The sequence below is a fragment of the Ailuropoda melanoleuca genome, chromosome 1, assembly GCF_002007445.2.
Source record: "Ailuropoda melanoleuca isolate Jingjing chromosome 1, ASM200744v2, whole genome shotgun sequence".
Taxonomy (NCBI): Eukaryota; Metazoa; Chordata; class Mammalia; order Carnivora; family Ursidae; genus Ailuropoda; species Ailuropoda melanoleuca.
Window position 1 is genome coordinate 160653003 of NC_048218.1, and position 17605 is coordinate 160670607.

General features: G+C 44.0%; 1 protein-coding gene across 1 annotated transcript in view; it reads right to left on the reverse strand.

Annotated features, from left to right (window-relative positions):
• LOC105238544 overlaps nucleotides 1–17605 on the reverse strand; it is a 188705-nt gene that overhangs the window by 28611 nt on the left and 142489 nt on the right. Inside the window, exons 8-9 of the mRNA XM_034669085.1 lie at nucleotides 5077–5190; nucleotides 3173–3372 (exon numbers count right to left, since the gene is read on the reverse strand). The gene's annotated coding sequence lies outside the window, so the exon portion shown is untranslated. The remainder of the gene's footprint in view (nucleotides 1–3172; nucleotides 3373–5076; nucleotides 5191–17605) is intronic.

Sequence of the window (17605 nt, forward strand, 5' to 3'; positions counted from 1 at the left end):
GTCCAAGGCCCTGTAAAAAGTACTGGTGAAACAGTAGGGAATAAGACAGACTGGGCTCCATCTACTCAAAATTGGCATTTTGAAGGATGTCTGAGAGATAAGGAAGCTGGGGAGTAATGGCAAAAGGGGCCAAGGAAAGTTCCTATAACTACAGCCTCTGGGTGTGAAACAGGGCTCACAGCTCTCCCAGTTCAGTAACCCAGAGCTCTCCTGGATCCTCAAAGGTCCTTCAGCCTTCTGTCAACTTGAAACTGGACCAGATTTCCTGGTGTAACTGCCCTTTGTAGATAATAAAAACTTCTATTTGAATGGTAGTCTGGGGGAATGATAACAGCCAGCATTTGTTGATGCCAATCAGGTGCCCAGCACCATGGAGGGGACACAACTGTCTCATTCTCACCATATACTTGGGAGGTGAGGTTATTGTCTCTATTTTATAGTTAAAAAATCAGAAGCTCACAGAGATTCAATAATTTGGCATACGGCTAATATAGAGCAGACAGAACTCAAACCTGCTTGACACTAAACTTATGCTCTTTCCTTAACACCATGTTGCTGCCCATTAAAAATTAAGATAAAATTCCTTGGTATCAATACCTTTAAAAATTCATGTCCGTTATCTCTTTTTGTCATTATATAACCTTCTGAATCAGCAAAGTCAACTGTTGCTATCCCATTTTACAGAAGAAAAAATTCAGTCCCATTACAGAAGCATAATGGAAGTCATTTAAGACTACCAGACAGGTTTGTGTATTCAAAAGTATTTCCCACATCACTGCCACTAAACCCAACATTCTCTCATGAAAGATTTATTTCTTTGGTTAATGATATGTTTAGGTTTCTAATTGTTTCTTATTAAACTATGAGTACTCTTAAGAGAGTTTATAACCCAAGCAAATTGTCAGGTACCATCTTCTCAGGGTCTGCCTGAGAATTGGCAGAAAGGATTATTGCTTTCAAAGTCAGGCATCCATGAGGAGAGTTCCAGGCACAGGCTCCTTCAGAAAACCACTTATATTGGGCTCGAACTAGAGATACTACTTGACTGGCAGTGGCCGCATGAGTACGTTAGCAAGTGAGCCAGCCAGACGCAGAACGCCTGCTCCCTGACTCTGCCTTGGGCTCACTCTAGTCTGAACCCACCATCTACACTCGTGGGGGACCCATGCAGTGCCTGAGGCCATACAGCTGACCAGGACAGACCCAGAGAAATAGCAGGAGAGCTTTCAAACTCCATCTAGTACAAAGATTCATGCTCTTTTGAAGTTTGTTTCCTTACTCCGTAAATACCTGGACTTTAAGGGTGTGTTACTGGGATAGAATCCTTTGCAGCAAACAGGGGAAACACAAATAGAACCTACTTGGGTGTCCTGGCTCAAACTCAGAAGCATCACTCATGGATGTGTTCCAAATCCTTGGGACAGACACATGTGTGGCTCGGGAGGTCCGGTCTCAGTAGTGTCCTCTAGATGACATTGGCTATAGCCAGGACACTCGCTGAGTGCCACATAACCAAGATCGCTTTGCCCACACATCACGAGGGCCCCGGGGAAACCCTTCAGCAAAGCCAAATAGCTGTAACTCTCCAGGCCTTTCAAAGCATTTCTAAAGCCCAGAAGGCACTGTATTATCTGCATTTACCCAGCAAAACAGCGAAGGCAAAAAACATAGTTGTAAATATTTTCAGCAGTTGGGACAGTCAGAAGAGCAGGAACCATGACTAAACACATCCAGACAGTTTCCCTGCATGGTTAAGCAGGGCTCATTTTTTTTGCTTTGTCTTGTTTTTGTTTTGAAATCCCAGCACCTTCAAAGAGTAGTCATATTGAAAAAAATTAACCACTAGAATAATAAACATCCCTTATGCATCATGAATTGTTATGGAAAACTTTCCCGTATTTATTTTCTCAAGAATTCCTAAATTCCTGCAGAACACACCGCTAATAGGATTTTCAGCTGGTGGGATCTTTTGTGAAGATTCAGAGATGTGGGTCACCACCTCACATAAGAAAGTAGATGCCATTTCCCACAACATGCAAGTCCTCTTTATACTTCTTACACGTTTTAGCTAATCAACCTCTCTAACTAAACTCTAGTCGGTCATTTTCTTTTTGAAAAAGAATATGAATCCTTTAAAGTATCTCAGAGACTAATTGCAGATGACAGCATCTAACATAAATGCTCAGCGGGCCAAGTGCTTCATGGGCATTCTCTCATTGAATTTGCACAACCACCTTGTTGGGAGAGCACTTCTAGTATCATCACCAACGTTTTCCAGAAGAAGACACCAAGGCACGGCACGTTTTAGTGACCAGTCCAAGGTTACATAGCAGGTAGCTAACTGGTGGACTGAGGATTCAAGCCAGGACCCGTCTTCTGCAGAGCTAGCAAGTATAGCCACTGGGTCCTTCAATCCTGCTTCAGAGGCTGACACCACAATGGGCACAGCACTCAAGAGCAGACAGGCCAGTTCCCAATTTTCCATTATCCAGCTTGCTAGTGACTCCCACATTTGGACGCTCACCTGCAGAACCTCCCTCTGTCCTAGTCCCCAGCTGTTGACACTGATGCAAAGGGAACCCCCACTTCTTCCACCAGAGGACTCCACACCCTTCCTTGACTCCCCTCCCTCCAGCTTGCCCTGCTCTGTAACCTCAGCCTCGAGCTTGCCCTCTAGGGGCCGGCAAGGGAACTGTTAAAATGCAGGTCACTTCTGGGATGGGCCCTCGCACGGACCTGTACCATTACCTGCCCCGCAGTTTCCTTACATGAAGCATTCCATTGTCCAGCCTGTAGTCCACTCTCCAACGGTATGATTTTCCACAGGGAAGCAGCGTTAGTTTCAAACAACCAACCTGCAGGTGAGCCCTATCCATTCGAACTACCTGTTTAAGATCATGTTGTAGTGAAAATTCCCGTCTGACCATCTCTCTCCGCACCTAATCCGGAAAACTGTAGACTTGTCAGGGTGACATGAAGTCCAAGTTTCCTGTTTCATTTTTTATTGTATGTATGTAAATCAATCAATAGCGCACTGTTTCCTATGCCAGAAGTTCCTAGTCATCTCAATATTTAATGGCACATTTTGTGAAACCCTCTCCAACACAAAACCACACAGCATCTGTGTTATCTACTCTGTGTTTGCTTCCAGCTTTCACTGTTTTGAAATTACCTGGTTCTTATTTTCCGCTTCTGCTCTCTATGGGCTGCATTTTCATTCTTCACTCTTCTCTTTGTGTTCTTTTAGGCTCATCTTTGAAATGTTGGTCTTGGTCCACTGACATGAAAGTTTTTAAAAAAGGAAATTGGTTGTCATTTCTTTCAAGTTGTAACTAACTTTTTACCAATAAAGAATTGGTTTTGGTCTTCAATCTAATAAATTAATCGGAAAAGAAAACCTCATTAGTCCTTCTGAAAATGCCTTTCATTTTATTTATTTTTTTTTTAGAGGGAGCAGGAGGCAGGGGAGAAGGAGAGAATCTTGAGCAGACTTCACACCTGACACGGGAGCCCGAAGAGGGGCTTGATCTCATGACCCTGAGATCATGACCTGCGCCAAAACCAAGAGTCAGATGCTTAACCAACTGAGCCACCCAGGCACCCCTGAAAATGCCTTTCTTAAATAAAATATACCCCTGTTAGACTAGTAATGCGGTAGTTCTCAAATTTGAGCACATATCAAAATCACCTGGAAGGCCTGTAAAAATGCAAATTGCGGGGCCCCACCCATAGCGCTTGTGGGGCCTGAGGTGGGGCATTTCCGACAAGTGGCCCGGTGAAGCTGATACTGCTGGTTGGGGCACCACACTTTGAGAACCACTGGTGTAATATGAGGGCCCCAAAAGCCTTGAAGTTCATTTCTGACTTACTTAAAGCTCTAGCAGTTGTAATTAACAAAGTCCTACTCGGACGGGGCTGAGTGCAGAAGAGAATTTATTGGAGCAGGGGAGATAGACTCCAAGATGAAGTTGAACAATCAGGCCAAAGCAGGCGCCTTGAGGAGCACAGCAGGAGGCCAGGGATATCCTCTGTCTCTGTCTCATCACTCTCCAGTCTAAGCTTAAAGTTGCTGGGTTCAAATAAGAGAGAGATCCGACAGGCCAGTGGCCAGTTGATGAATTGACTCCCCTAGGGTCAGAGTTCAGCCCTGATTAAATCAACTCCAAATATGGTGCCCGGAGAAAGGTACGGCTCTCAGAGAAGACTGGCTTGGCAGAAACCGTAAAAGGCATCTGCTGCATCATCTGAACTCGCATTGTCAAAGAGACAACTGTGGTTTGAAGAAAGTGAATACTTGCCAAGGAGCATGCCTCTAATAAATGGCAAAACTGAAGCCAGTCTTATTTGGGTGGGGGGTGGTGATGGAGATGAAACGTGGTGCATGGATTCAAAGCTAGTCTGGAAGTGGAAAATAGAGATTTGTTTCTCAGCCAGTGGTGGGCTGGAGCTTCTGGTAGCAGCTCCAGAGATCTGAGAGTTAAATATTCAGGAATTCTGCATACAGGTCAACCATTGGTAGCAGGAAACCTGCCGTAGTTGGAGTATTTACACCAGAAAAATTGACTAACATTACAAATCAGCCCTCCCCTTTATTCTTCAGTTCCACAGAGCCTGTTTACTAGCACGCCATTGCCTAGCTCCATGTGAGGAGAATTTACAATCAATATAGACACTGTATTTCATATAAGATAAGGCAACCCAAATTTGTAGTTTTCCCAGTTGTTGCCGTTCTAAACCCTACCATTAGCTGATTGCCCTGGGGCTGGCAGCTAGCACTCACTTTGTGTATCCAATCCCTCAAAATTCTCTCCCATAAGGGCAAGCACTCTTTCTTGCTGCCACTCGTGCAGAAAACAAGCCCACTGTCTCACTGACAGCTCTTGTTCTCAGATTCAAAGCTGGCTCTGTCCCAACTGCTGAATGGCAGAACTTCAGTATTACAACAGCGAGACAAGCCTGAGCAAGCGCACATAAAACCAAGAGAAGTGTCTTAATTTAAGAGATTTGCGTTTTAAAAAAACACAAAAACCTAATAAGGCAGCCGATAAAGAGTTGCCCTCAGGGATATTGGCTTACCGTGTGATGTTTTAAAGAAGGAAACTCTTGTGCAAATTGCCCAAGACGTCTTTCTCCAGGCTCCCGTTATGTGGCTTGGCTGCCCGCTACCTCATTCCCATCAGCGGACAAAGGCTGGGGAGAGAGAAAAACCTCCGTGACTGTAAGTGATTCCCCAGTCCCCTGGCCTCTGCCACCTGTCACTGAGCCCGCTGACGCACCTCCACTGTCATGCTGGCAGCACTCCACACAGCCTCCTGTCCCACATTTCCTAAGAGGCACAACTGCATGTGCTTCACTGACCACAAGTCAGCACGGGCTGGGGGGAGGCGCGGGTGCAGGCGGAGTGTTTCCATCTAGTGCTTCCTGTGCCAGAGAGCCTAAAACAACACGAAGCAACACTCCAGCCTGCCCGAGGAATTTCGGCGGGGAGCGATTGCTGCCATGCTGCTGCTGTGACTGACTGCAGCATGATTTCCTGGAACATAATGTCGTCAGGAGATCTCCCATGCGTCTTCTCCTACAGCGGGACAGGACTGGTGCGCTCATTTAAAATACTAAAAACATGTGAGGATGCCAAGATAAATTAAGTCCTGGCACTGACATCTATGGAGATAGAAGCATTTTACAAATTTGAATGCTCTATCTCCTCCTTCCCTTTTCCTTTCTTCTTCCTTCTTCTGCCCCCTCGTCCTTCTCTCCCTCACTCAAAATCTGTCCTCCATCCTGTTTTATAGTCATTGAGCTTCCACTGTGAACTTTCACCAACGTACTAAACTGGGTACTTTGAGAAACACAAAAATGTGTGTTGAGGTGAAAAGAATTTGGTGCGTGGATCCAGCCACTTCCCTCCCTAAGACCAGCCTGCTTCATCTTATTCATGGTTTCCTCAACAACCCTGAGCACACTGTTCGAGTGATGGTGGGCAAAACCTGCTCCCTGCCCCTGCAGTCTCCTGGGGGAGGCAGATACTTGGAGAACTAAGGAAAGCCTGGAAAAATAACCTGCTCCACAGTGGGAGAGCCGAAGGGTTAAGATCAGTGCATCCAGTTGTTTTTTTTTTTTTTTAAGATTTTATTTATTTATTTGACAGAGACAGCCAGCGAGAGAGGGAACACAAGCAGGGGCAGTGGGAGAGGAAGAAGCAGGCTCCTAGCGGAGGAGCCTGATGTGGGGCTCGATCCCAGAATGCTGGGATCATGCCCTGAGCCGAAGGCAGAAGCTTAACAACTATGCCACCCAGGCGCCCCTGCATCCAGTTGTTTGACTCACAAAGTGCTTTCACCGGGTCAGTGCATCATGTAATGTAATTTTCACAGCAGCCCTATGAACTAGGCAGGGGAACAGTGTTGTTCAGGTTTTGGTCTACTTGTTCCTCCTGGACTGAGAGGTCCCTGAGGGAGGACCTTGTTACAGAGTCAGAGAATCTCATAACCGAAGAAACTATGGAAGAAAGACATGCACCTAGCACTTTCCCTATACCAACAAGGAACTGAGTAGGAAGGCAGGGAATTGGACTTGGCCACCTGGCTCCTGCCCCAGCTCTCAGCCACTGGCTACATATATTCTTCCACATATGACCTCTTTATGCCTTGATAGTCTCTTCTGTAAAATGAGATCAACGCTATGTTATTGTGCTGTCATAAATATTAAATGAGGTAAGGATGCGAAAGCACTTGGTGAAGCGCTAAAAACTATTACAAATATGAGAGCTCTTCATTCCTGTCTTTCCTAAAGCCTGGCTAATTCTGTTACACTTGATTGAAAATGTGTTTGTGTGGGGACCAGATGTAGGCTCTTTGGAAGCAGGAGACAAGTTGTACTGATGTGTGTATCACCAGCACTGAGTACGGTGGCTGCTAAAATGTTTTAAACACAATTTTTTTAGATAATAATCACTGGCTGGGTGGATAAAACATAAATACAGCTTGCCCAAGGGCAGTTCTGAATGTCTCCGGAGCTATTTTAGGTATAACATGAACATGGCCTCTGAGAAATTTCTCTTCCACCTCCATTCAGTTCCTATGATATGACTACATCAAGGCAAGTCGGTCACAGTGTCCCCATTACAGCAGAAAGATCACCTGTGTTTCCCACTGTACCATTAGGCAGGGTGAGAGTCAAGGCTTGCCACTCAGATCTCCCTCTCAAGAGGGCACTTCTCATTTTCCTTTTGTAGGCTGGCTTCCTGTGGGCAGTGCTACTGGCAGGGATTGACAGTCATGGCAATGGAGTCCTGCGGTCTTCAAGATTCAACAGGGCCACAGGGATGTCTTGGCCACAGGTTGTAGATCCACTGTTGGGCATATGTCCCCGCACACATCCAGATACAGACTCTGCCGGCAATCCCAGCTGCTCCTGTGCAACTCCCTGGAAATAATGTGCTCGTCCTCATCAGCTATTTGATTAATTCAAGGCTGTTTGTCCGTGAAGCACCCGCTCTATCCTGCACTTGAAATATTGATGTAGGAGTTGCTCTCAGAGGAGGGAGTTGAAGCCATGAGAGTGAATGCCTTCAGGGAGGGTGTGTGAGGAGACTGGAGTGCTGGAGGATACTCATAGTTGCTAAGCGGGGCAAGGAAAAGGAACTAGAAAAGGGAAGAGAAGGAATGTGAGAGAAGGAGAATGAGGGAGTGACACAGGAAAATGACATGTCATAGAAGCTGAGAGAGAGAGAGGTGACATAACAGTGTCATATCCAGTGGAATCATCAAAAGGAACTCTGATGAAAGACCACTAGATGTGGCAATAAAGAGGTCATTAGTAAAATGTAGGACAAAAGGTTCAACTGTGTGGTGAGTCAAAAGGAGCAAGAGAGGGAAGATGCAGCTGCCTGGGAAAGTGACACTGTGGTGGCAGTTCACATATTCAAGGATTTGGACAGGAGAGAATTGTTAACCTGTAGTGAGAAGAAGTATCAGGATCAAGTGCAGATCTTGTCAATTTGGGCAAATCTCAGTATGTCTGGTATTAGGAGGGAAAGAGTCAGAAGGAAGGGTGGGAAATAATGGATATACATACGTACCCCCAATTCCTGGCACACAGCTCCTAAAATCCTTGTGATTTCCTAAGTGATAGGGACATGAGGAACATCTTCTGTTCTAACCTTTGTTCTTTGCCTGATTTCTGACACAGAGTTCCTAAATCCCTTGGAAGTTCCAAAATCCCTTGGAATGTCTTTTGTTCTGAGGCAGCTCTGGGTGGGCTCCTGAATAGCTTCAGGATGAGGGCTGGTCACCAGAAAGACAAGGTCATGTTAGAAGCTTGGAACTTTCTACCTCAGTTCCCATTCTTCAAGATGGGGAGAGGGACTGGAGACTGAGTTAATGATCAATCAGACTACGTCATGAATCCTCCACAAATATCCCCAAAGTACTGGATTTGGAAGCTTCTGGTTTGGCAAACATACACAGGTGCTGGGAGAGTGGGGTGCCTGGAGAGGGCATGGAAACTCTGTGTCCTTTCCCACACATCTTGCCTTATATATCTCTTCATCTGGGATTTTCATCTATATCCTTTACAATAAACCAGTAAATGTAAGTGTCTCCCTGAGTTCTGTGATCCATCTAGCAAATTAATTAGTGAACCTAAGTAGGGGGTTGTGGGAATCCCAATTTACAGAAGTACAGGTGACAACCTAGGACTTGTGATCGGCATTGAAAGTGGGGGCAGTCTTGTGGGACTGAGCCCTTAATTTGTGGGATCTGAGGCTAACTCCGATAGATTGTGTCAGAATTGAATTGTAGGGTACCCAGCTGGTGTTGCAGAGAATTGCTTGATGTGTGGAAGTACTGTGAGTCTGTGGGTAAAGGAAAACATAGAAGTGGCTTCCTTAGACAGAGGGGAAGGTTCCAAAGGAGAAAATGACTGGAGGAATCAGTATTTACAGGAAAAGGATGGGTTTCATATGATGGAAGTCAGAAACCTCTTCCTTCTAGCCTAAAGCTGTAAAATGAGGGTGCAGATAAAGGGCTGGCGAAGTTACACTATGGAGAGCCAACTCCTCCAAAAGACCACAGGAAAACCTGTTAATGAAGCAAGGAAGGATATTTACAGGGTTTGTGGGTCTGGCTTCAAGTGGTTTGACATAGGTCTTTTTTTTTTTTTTTAAAGATTTTATTTATTTATTTGACAGACATAGAGACAGCCAGCGAGAGAGGGAACACAAGCAGGGGGAGTGGGAGAGGAAGAAGCAGGCTCATAGCGGAGGAGCCTTGATGTGGGGCTCGATCCCAGAACGCCGGGATCACGCCCTGAGCCGAAGGCAGACGCTTAACCGTTGTGCCACCCAGGCGCCCCTGACATAGGTCTTTTAAGAGGAGATCTGATTGGGACTAAGCAAAATTCATGACATTTTAATTAACACTGGTGAACCCAGGAGGTGAAGGTCAGGTCTTGGATAAGCAAACAGTTGTTTGACAAGTGAACTGTTTGCCAAAGTAAATAATCTATTGTCCTGAGAATAGAGCTGTTTGAACAGATGAGCAAGCTATTTGCCCAGACAAAAGCAAACAGGGTTATTTATTGATTTATAGCTTTTACTTCCTAGACAAGAAATTCCTGGAGAGACTAGTTGTCATGTTGACAAAGATGGTCTTAGGCTCAGTCCTGCCATTTAAGCTTCATTGATGTAGGTGGTCTTGATGCCTAACACTGACTCCTTAAGCGTGAGCATAAATCAGAAACACTATGACAGTGGTTTCAAACTTTGCTGAACATTGAAATCATCTGAAGATCTTCAAAAAAGTACTCATGTCTGATGCCCATCCCCCAAATTCTAATTTAGTTGGCGTGGGTGGGGTACAACCCGAGCATCAGGACTTTTAAATGTTCCCCACCCCCAGGTGATTCTAAATGCAAGGTTTGGGAACCACTTCACTAGAATTACAGGGGACAGTAGGGATAAAATCACCATTTGGGTGATGCTTTGGGGCTAAAAAAAAAAAAAAAAAAAGAAGAAGAAGAGGATTGGTAAGCTAAATAGCATATGGCAGGTTGAAATCAGACAGCAGTATTCCAGAATAGGCCTGGTCTGTAGCTTCCACCAGAGAAGGCAACAGCAGCTCGGGTGCGGCAGCCCCAATGCAAGGCTAGACAGAAGGGACTGAGGCGTTGAGCAAGTTCTCTGTGGTGATCAGAGAGGGGAACGTGGACTTGAGTGAGGGGAAGAGCAGGCAGCTGAGAGCTGTGAGCAGAGAGAGAGAAGTCTGAGGTATGGATTTTTCAGAAGTGGGGGATCCCCCAAGGGGCTTTAGAAGAAGGAGGCCCAGGATGTGAGGGTGCTCCTTCTCTGTGATGTGAAATCCAGGTGGAGGCCTGAGGCCTCATGGAAGAGAAGGAGAAACACATGCAGTGGTGGATGATGATGGGCCAGCCTGCACGGGTAGAAGAAAGAACACTGAAGACGTGTGCCTGTGCCTGTGCCTGCGAGCAGACAGGAGGCCACAGTATCACTGATTCGAAGAGGACAGTGTGGACAGGTGACATGGAGTTCAAAGGATGAAATAGGAAGAGAGCTGTGTTTCAACAGCCTAGAAATGGCCCTGGGGAATGAGGAAGTCCTGCCCAAGCCCCTTTACCACCGAGAACTGGTCTGGGAGGAGGTGAAGACTGCCCAGGAAAAAGCAACAGGGGAGACCTAGGAGACTGAGAGTCAGATTAAGCACTGGACCAAGAGACGGCGTGAGGGAGAGAAGGGAGGAGCTGTCGGTTAGAATAAAGGTGGTCTTGTCTCTGCAAAGCAGATGTTTCCCAGAGCACAAAGCGCATGGGGGGTAGTGGGAAGGACAAGATGGCGGGGAGCCGTGCGTGAAGTTGGGAGGAGAACTAGGAAACAGTGAGGTGAGAGCAGAGACTCAGGATGTTGGTTGGGGAGAGGAAGGAGCAGGCACCGCACAGCACTGGGCTGACGAACAAGGGCCTTTGCTTCAGGCCAGGAGGTCAATGAACTCAGGAAAGACTGAGGCATCAACCAGGATATCTTTGCTAGACATTTTTTCATCTCTTAAAAAATTACTTAAATTTTTAATAGGCTGCACATTCAATGGCTTAAAATACCAAGAAGGGTATTAAAAGGAATACAGTCAAAAACCTCCCTTCCACTTCTGTCCCTTGTCCAGCTCCAACCTCTCCAGCAGCTAGCCATTGTTATTGGCTTCTCATGCAGCACTCACAGAAGAAAGCTTGTGTGTACATATGTGAGCATATATGAGTACACGCTCCCCCTTCTAGTAACACACTAATGGCATATTATCGGGGCACCTACTGTTGCACAGCTCTGGGGCGGGTGTTGCTTACATAGAATTCAGTGTGAGTAGTGCTCCAGAGTTGTTCAACATGGAAGAATCCTACAATACGTAGAGTCATTTTACTTAACAGTATGTCTCGGATGTATTTCCACATCAGTACCTAAAATTTGTATCCTTTAAAAAAAAATTTTTTTTTATAGACACTGCTATGCCTTGGTGTGGATATACCATAATTTCTTAAATATCCTACAATGGTCATTTTGGTCATTCCCAATTATAAGTTTTATAAACAGTGCCAAGTGTTTCATTTAGCACATGTCCAAGGACATAAAATGAATTACTCAAAGTGTAGTTACTGGTCAAAGGCTTTCTCCTAGGAGTACATAGGCAAATGTTTTATGTAAAGAACCAGATATTAAACATTTTAGGTCTTTCGGGCCATATGGTCTCTATCTCAATCTCACTTCTGCAGTTGTGTGAAAGCAGCCGCAGAAAATATATAAATAAACAAGCATGGCTGTGTTCCAGTGAAACTTCATTTAAGGACACTGAAATGTGAATTTCATATCACATTCATGTGTTATAAAATATTATTCTTCTGTTGATTTTTGTTTCACCATTTAAAAATGTAAAAATCATTTTTATCTCGTGGGCTATCCAAAACCAGACAGCAGCCCATGGGCTACAGCTTTCCAGCCTCCTGTTTATGCAGTAGAAATTTTTATAAGTATTACCAGATTGACTTTCCTGTAGGTTACCACTTCATACTTCCACCAGCAATGTGTAAGTTGCTATTTCCCTGCAGTCTTGTCAACAGAGTGTATTAGTGAACTTTTGAAATTTTTGTCAAACAAATGGGTGAAAGCAGTATCTCAGAATAGTTTTAATTTGTGTTTCTCAGACAATGGACATATCTTCATATGTTTAAAAAACATTTGCTTTTCTGTCAATCATCAGTTTATATCTTTTATTGCAAATAGAGTTTCAAATATCAATTTCTCTTGTGAGTAAATCCTTTTTCTTCTTTTAAAAGTAGAAATGGTTTTATTGGGTGTTCTGATCATAAAAATTATTATGACTATGATTTTATTCTCCTGGTATAAAAATTTAGGGAAAATATAAAGAAAAGAAAAGCTATTAGTCATCATCTCATTCCCAGAAATACCTACTTTTTTTACATTTGTGTATTTTTCTCAGGCCATTTTTCAGACGTTTGTATATAGGCATGTTTTTAGAAAAAATGTGACTCGTTCAACAAATATTTATGTGTTATGACTATTACAAGGGTCATACTACATATACCATTTTGTAACTTGCTTTTATCATTTAACGATGGATCATGGAAATTTTATCCTCAGCCTGTCGGTGCAGACAGTTGCGTCAACAAAATACAAAATGAAATTATAATTCAATTTATCTCATCCTCTCTGGACTGCTGTGGCTGCCTGTTCTGATAGAGATGCCAAGTGAACCAGTGACATGGATTGACAGAGAAGAGAGACAGAACCATTCATTCATCAAGAATTTATTGAGGACCTACTGTGTACCAGACTAAACACTGGGAATGTAACAGGAAAAAGGTTGGGAAAGTTCCCTGATTTCATACAGTTCAGTGAAGGAGATAGATAATGTAGGCAAGAGGTTCCCATAGTGAGATATGTGTAATGAAGAAAATAAAACGACGCGATGTAACAGAGAGCAGTGAGGGAGCTGCTTTAGACTGGGTCAACAGAGAATGCCCACTAAAGAAGAGACAAATGAGTTGAGGTCTGATGGACAAGGAACCAGCCAGATAAAGATCTGAGAAAGAGAATTCCAGGCCAAGGGATTGACATATCCAATGATCCTGACTGGGTCTAGGAATAGGAAAAAGCTACCAAGACAAGCAGTCAGAATGGTAGGACTAAGGCTAAAGGGAAAAACCATGTCAGACTGTGAAAGCCTCGGCAGGCTATGGTAAGGAGTTTGGTCTTTATTTAGAAACCAATGGGAAGTCATTGGTAGATGATGTGAGTTGATCTACATTTTTAGAAATAATTCTAGTTTAGGGTTGCCAGAAAAAATATAGGATACCCAGTTAAATTTGAATTTCAGATTAATGAGTAATTTTTTAGTTATATAAAATTTTAAGAATTACTTTTCATACTAAAAAATCATTCATTGTTTACCTGAAATTCAATTTAACGGGGTATCCTGTATTTTTTTTTATTTGCTCGTTCTAGCAACCTTATTCTGGCTGTCATGGAGACTTTTGTGGGAGATTGAGGGGTAGGAGCAGAGCAATCCTTAAGAGGCTTTTTGAGAAGTCCAAGAGGCTGGCAGCCTAGAAATGGAGGAAAGTAGAGGGATACAGAGTCTATTTTGGAAGTAGAACCCAAAGGACTTCCTGACAGGGTGCTGCAGGGTAAGAAGGCAGCAGAGACTTTAGGGATGACTTCCAGGTTTGCAGCACCTGGTGGAGGGGGGGGGAATTGCAGAATGATCATGATCAGGATTCTCTTTGTTTCTTTGAAAGACAACTTTAAAATTTTTACTTGGATTAAGAAAAAAGAGGGAACATAAAATGTTATTCAATAATTAGAATGGGCACTAATTGTATTTTGGCTCTGTTCAGTGGACAGTTTCCCACTATACAGCAAGAGTAAATGATATTGAGGGGAAAGGCGGGGAGGGTGGGAGTAGGAAGAATCAGGGCAGGGTAGGAGAGATGCTGAAAGGAACAAGAAGACAGAGAAAAGGTGAGAAATTCAATGGGTTTTACTTTTAAACTGCCTGCAACATTTCTTTTCTTTTTTTTTTTTTAAGATTTTATTTATTTATTTGACAGAGAGAGAGAGAGACAGCCAGCGAGAGAGGGAACACAAGCAGGGGGAGTGGGAGAGGAAGAAGCAGGCTCATAGCAGAGGAGCCTGATGTGGGGCTCGATCCCACAACGCTGGGATCACTCCCTGAGCCGAAGGCAGACGCTTAATGACTGGGCCACCCAGGCGCCCAACATTTTCGTATTCAATTGGTTAATTCCAAGGTATTTAAGGCACTGGTTTATAGTGTTAACAAGCATAGCTTACTAGTCTGGGGAATGGTGTGAGAAGAAATAGTTATTGAGCCCTCTACTAGTTAACAAGTCCTTTACATAAGTTTTCCCGATTTTCATAACAACCTATGTTGTAGGTATGTATATTCTTGTTTTACAAGAGTGAGTGACTTGCTGAAGGATACAGAGGAAATGATTATCAGACTTGGGTTTGAATGCAGGTTTGTCATGTGCCTGAATTCCAGGCAGGTGGTTTATCCATTACCCCATCTTCCATCAGATGATTTAAAGAGTTTGAATACTATTTATAATAAATGTCTTTGTTGGCCCTCTTCTCCTTCACAGGTTCTCCAAGTTCCAGAGATAGCCATTCTTTTCCTCCCTCTGTTCCACTGAATATAGATAAGGATGTTGGAAGCAGCAGAGAAATAAATGTTTTAGAGTGCATTTTATTTCAGGAACAAAAATCTGCCTACGGATTGTGGCTGTTGCTAAGTGGGAGTGATTGGTTCATCTTTAGAGGGAAATACCTCTTTTTTTAAGGAAGGCTTTAAAGGAATTTTTGGTTGTCTAAGATAAGGCCTAGGCTAATTTGAAATGAGTAAAGTGGTTAGGAAAGGAGGTGAACTTCATCTTAATAAAGAAAAAAGGAGTCTTCCTTAAAAGAGTTGTGTGTGGGGTTTCTGGGGGAAGAGAAGTGTTTGTTTTTATAAATTTACCTTAATTAGATTTTCATTTTCCCCTGCAGTCTGGGAGCTGGGGATTTGGCTGTGAGAGAAACAATGGATTCTAGGAACCAGCCAGAACCCAGGGAGGAAAGGAGGAGTAAGGGCTCCCTGTGAAATAGAATCACTGAAGAGGACCATGATATCTGAGAGCTTTCTGTTTTCCTTTGTGTTTCGTAATCCACACTGCCGTCTTCATCGTTAGGAAACTGATTGACCACTGCAGTTTAGATCGTGTTAGCAAAGGAGGAACTGAACACTGGGGGCAAAGCCAGGAGAGAGCAGCAGAAGACTTCAGAAGCTGTTACTAGGTGGGAAGAAATCCACTCTCTGGAGTCCTGGAGAGTGGATATTCTGGAACAGAATGGATTTCCTGTTATTATGCAGGATGAAGACTTGAGTAATTTTGTTTGATTATTATAGGAAGGCTGGAAGATAGGGGGTCAGATTATCGTAGGTCTGGGAAAATTCTCTTAGCACTGTGTGTCTAAATCAGATATAAGATGAAATCCAAGAAGGCCCTGTGGTTGGGTTTCTCCCACAGAAGAAGAGAAAAATCCCTGTATCCCTAGTTATGCAAACAGTATGCAAATTGGGGTGATTACATATTTGCGTAGAAAATTTCCGTTACCTCATTTTGGCTTCGAGGGGAGTGGGGACACCAGAAGGGAATGTTTGTCAATAGTCCAGAGTTGTTAGATTTATTCCAGGGGAAACAAAAGGGTAAATTTCATATCAAACAAATGTCAGGGTTTTAAGCGAGTTTTCCAAATGCCTCAATGTCCTCTTCAACAAAACATACCAAAGAATAATTACGAAATGGTCAAAATGCGATCCATAGACAAAATGAAGCGCAAGCGGAAAATTCTTTTCTGCCCCATTCATTTTACTGTAAGGGACTTTTCTCTTTTTTCTTGGCTCAACAATATGTAGGAAGGGCTTGGATTTTTTCCTGCAGATGATTTTTGCTATCATTTCTAGTCATTTCTCTAAAGCTGGACTTTGTTACTTGGGAGCGCTGATGAGGTGACATTCGAGGCCAGGAGCATCAAACAAATGGACCAGCTGCCTCCACAGCTGTATGTGTGACACATCCCCTCCCGCTGAGCGCAGGCAGCACAGCTGAGACCCACCTGGGACTCCATCAGCAACAAAAGGTGGATGTCGCTGCCCTAGGGGACTGGGGAGGGAGCCAGAAAACCACTGCCTCTCCAAGGACAATCTAAAATTGGGCAAACTCTGCCTTGGGTTGAATTAAAAAATCTTTCCTGAACATTAGCTGATCTGATGAAGAGTTAGGTGTCTTTCCTCTTAGCAGAAGGTGGTAGAATATGTCTCCTAGCAACAGGGATATTTTACCTTTTACAGAAAGACACTTGTTCTGCGGCCCACAGTTCTCCCGATAACAACCAGAAAAGGGTCATAGTCAGAACAAACCTAGCCATTGGCCTTCTGCTTCAATGCCATGATTATAGTGAGGTGACCTGGATTAACTAAACTGAGTTGACCAGACTTTTCTGAGTGTTTCCCTATTTCTGTTAAAGATGTCACCATTGCATTAGCTACTGGCTTCAAGAACCTCTCTCTTCCTTCTCTCTCCTCTCTCTGATGCTCCCCCCACCCCATCTTGGCTCTGGCTTTCTCTGTCCCTCCTCCCTCTTTCTTCCTCTTGTCTTTCTTTTCTGTCTAATCTCTCAATCCTTTCCTTCCTCACTTCTCTGACTGCTATTCCCTTTTTCAACATTTGTCTTTCAACCCTTCTCTTTCCCTTCTTCCCTCCTAGCCCTGCAACCTCCCAGGCGAAGTGCTGTGAGTTGTACTCCTGCAGACTGTCAAATCTTTCCTCTATATTCACCCCCTAATCCCTGTTCCAGGGCCAAGGAGTTCCTTACTCTTCCTGTGGACAACATTGGTCTTGGCTTCTAATCTCTTCTCAAAATATTTTATTCTACATGGAACTACCAAATGATTTTTCCTATACCAAAATGGTAACATTACCCTGCTCAAAAACTTTCAAGGGTTCCTCATTTCCCATGAAGCAAAGCCCAAAGTTCTAAGCCTGATATATTGCAGGTCCAACATGGTCTGGTCCTGCCTATCTTTTGCAGCCCTACCTCTCCCTGTCTTCTTTCAGGCATACACGGCTTCTGCCAAAATGGGTGGCATGGGGCCTTTCTTCAACCTGTTTCTTTGGCCTGAAGCTCCCCCCAGTGCCTCACTCAATTCCTCCATCTTTATACACCCCAAACCACCAAATTCAGTTCAAGTCTGACCTGTCTATATAGCCTTCCCAAATATCCTTAGCTAATCTTCTGAACCCCTATACAGTTTACATAATGAGGTCACCCTAACAATAATGAAGCAGGTGCTGCTGATTCTGTCCTACCGGCTTATATGGACCTCAGCCTCCCTTTTAAGTTCTATTCTACCAGTGTTTCCAGAAGTTTCCAGAGTGCTTCATATGGACTCCATGGCTTTTCCCATTGCTCTGCCATCTTCCCCAAGCATCTCCTGGGCACTGCTGCTCCTACCACAGCTAGGGT